Below are 3,269 nucleotides of genomic sequence, written 5' to 3'. Positions count from 1 at the left end.
CACTCATCATCATTCTCACTTATGAACACGTGCCTGACAACCACTGTCGTTCTACAAGCAAACAAGGCTTGAATGTTTATCTCTTGGATCCCTTAATCGGAATCTTCGTGGTATAAGCTAGAATTGATGGCGGCATTCAAGAGAATCCGGAAGGTCTAAACCTTGTCTGTGGTATTCTGAGTAAGATTCAATGATTGAATGACTGTGACGAGCTTCAAACTTCTGAAGGCTGGGCGTTAGTGATAGACGCAAAAGAATCACTAGATTCTATTCCAACCTGATTGAGAACCGACAGATGATTAGCCGTGCTGTGACAGAGTGCGTTGAACATTTTCACTGAGAGGACGGGACTGTAGCCACTGACAATGGTGATGCCCAACATACAGCTTGCCATGGAAAGGAGTAAGAAGGATTGGATGAAGACAGTAGGAAAGCAGAGAGACGGAAGGGACAAGCATCTCCATACGCTTGTCTGAAATTCTCACCAATGAATTACATTAGTATCTCTATCTTTATTTTATATTTTATTCATATATCCTCCTTAACCATTTGAGTCTGCCTGACTGAGATTTACAAGGTGACCATAGCTTGCTTCATACCAACAATCTCCGTGGGATCGACCCTTACTCGCGTAAGGTTTATTACTTGGACGACCCAGTGCACTTGCTGGTTAGTTGTGCGAAGTTGTGATAAAGAGTTGAGATTGCAATTGAGCGTACCATGTTGATGGCGCCATTGATGATCACAATTTCGTGCACCAAGTTTTTGGCGCCGTTGCCGGGGATTGTTGAGTTTGGACAACTGACGGTTCATCTTGTTGCTTAGATTAGGTATTTTTTCTTCAGAGTTCTTAAGAATGAATTCTAGTGTTTCAAGGTGATGTTCTTATCATCACCAAAGCTGATTGATTCTCAACAATTTAGCTCTTGAATGCAATGTCCTGCTGAAGCTTGGCTAGCCATGTCTAATTTCTTTAGACTAAAGCTTTAGACTAACATTGCATGATTCCTGGAATTCTCATTAAGAATTTTGATATCTTTATTTTCTTTTCCACTTAATTTTCGAAAAAAACCAAAAAAATTTTCAAAATAATAAAAACCAAAAATATTTCATGTTTCTTGTTTGAGTCTAGTGTCTCATTTTAAGTTTGGTGTCAATTGCATGTTTCTATTCTTCTTGCATTCATTCATGTGTCTTAATTGATCTTCAAGTTGTTCTTGATGATTTCCTTGCTCTGATCTTTAAATTCTCTTGTCTTGAGTGTTTTATTGTTTCTCATATGCATTCTCATTTTGTTAGTGTCAATAGTATACAAACTTCTAAGTTTGGTGTCTTGCATGCATTGTCTGTTTGATTTTAGTTGTATTTTAATTATTTCTCATAAAAAAAAATTCAAAAAAATTTTTCTTTGTGTCTTTTCAAGTCAATAATACAGAGAATTGAAGATTCAGAACATTCAGCAGAGGAATTACACAGAAAAAAGCTGGGCGTTCAAAACGCCCAGTGAGGAAGAAAAACTGGCGTTTAAACGCCAGCCAGGGTGCCTGGCTGGGCGTTTAACGGCCAAAAGGGGTGAGTTTTGGGCGTTAAACGCCAGAATGTATACCATTCTGGGCGTTTAACGCCAGGATGGCACAAGAGGGAAGATTTTGTTTTTAATTCAAATTTTTTTCAAGTTTTCAAAATTTTTCAAAATCAAATCTTTTTCAAATCATATCTTTTCAATCATATGTTTTCAAAATCAATTTCTTTCCATTTTCAAAAATACTTGCTAACAATTAAGGATTTGATTCAACATTTCAAGTATGTTACCTTTTCTGTTGAGAAAGGTTTAATGTCTGAATCATATCTTTTCTTGTTAGCCAAGTCATTAGTTTTCAAAATCAAATCTTTTTAAATTGTTTTTCAAATCATATCTTCTAAATCATATCTTTTTAAAACCATAACTTTTCAATCATATCTTTTTAATCGCATCTTTTTCAAAATAGTTTTCAATCATATCTTTTTAATTTCTAATTTCAAAATCTTTTTCAAAAATCACTTTATTTCTTTCCCTATCATATTTTTTGAAAATCATCAATCATTTTTTTCAAAATTTTTTTAAAACCTTTTTAATTAATTTTCGAAAATTTCTTCCCCTCTTCTCATATCCTTCTATTTATGGACTAACACTCTTCCTTAATGCACAATTCGAACTCCATCTTTTTTGATAAGTTCGAATTTTCTACCTCTTCCTTCTATTTTCTTTTCCTCTGACACCTCAAGGAATCTCTATACTGTGACATAGAGGATTCCATATTTTCTTGTTCTCTTCTCTTTCATATGAGCAGGAGCAAAGACAAAAGTATTCTTGTTGAGGCTGACCCTGAACCTGAAAGGACCTTGAAGCGAAAGCTAAGAGAAGTTAAGACACAACTCTCTATAGAGGACCTAACAGAAATCTTCAAAGAAGAAGAACCCATGGCAGCCGAAAACAACAACAATGCCAACAATGCAAGGAAGGTGCTTGGTGACTTTACTACACCTACTCCCGACTTCTATGGGAGAAGCATCTCTATCCCTGCCATTGGAGCAAACAACTTTGAGCTTAAGCCTCAATTAGTTTCTCTAATGCAACAGAATTGCAAGTTCCATGGACTTCCACTGGAAGATCCTCATCAGTTTTTAGCTAAATTCTTGCAAATCTGTGACACTGTCAAGACTAATGGGATTGACTCTGAGGTCTACAGACTTATGCTATTCCCTTTTGCTGTAAGAGACAGAGCTAGGATATGGTTGGACTCACAACCTAAAGAAAGCCTGAACTCTTGGGAAAAGCTAGTCAATGCCTTCTTGGCAAAGTTCTTTCCACCTCAAAAATTGAGTAAGCTTAGAGTGGAAGTCCAAACCTTCAGACAGAAGGAAGGTGAATCCCTCTATGAAGCTTGGGAAAGATACAAACAATTGATCAAAAAGTGTCCTTCTGACATGCTTTCTGAATGGAGCATCATAGGTATCTTCTATGATGGTCTGTCTGAACTGTCCAAGATGTCATTGGATAGCTCTGCTGGAGGATCTCTTCATCTGAAGAAGACGCCTGCAGAAGCTCAAGAACTGATTGAAATGGTTGCAAATAACTAATTCATGTACACTTCTGAAAGGAACCCTGTGAACAACGGGACGAATCAGAAGAAAGGAGTTCTTGAGATTGATACTCTGAATGCCATATTGGCTCAGAACAAAATATTGACTCAGCAAGTCAATATGATTTCTCAAAGTCTGTCTGAAAT

At 36.6% G+C, this 3,269-nt stretch overlaps 1 non-coding gene across 1 annotated transcript; it reads right to left on the bottom strand.

Annotated features, from left to right (window-relative positions):
• Positions 1-2,865: 2,865 nt before the first annotated feature.
• LOC130977245 (small nucleolar RNA R71) lies at positions 2,866-2,973 on the bottom strand. The gene has a single exon (XR_009084946.1). It is a non-coding gene; the product is annotated as a small nucleolar RNA R71 (small nucleolar RNA).
• Positions 2,974-3,269: the final 296 nt, after the last annotated feature.

The sequence above is a fragment of the Arachis stenosperma genome, chromosome 4 (assembly GCF_014773155.1).
Source record: "Arachis stenosperma cultivar V10309 chromosome 4, arast.V10309.gnm1.PFL2, whole genome shotgun sequence".
NCBI lineage: Eukaryota > Viridiplantae > Streptophyta > Magnoliopsida > Fabales > Fabaceae > Arachis > Arachis stenosperma.
This window is presented reverse-complemented; position numbering and strand designations above follow the sequence as displayed.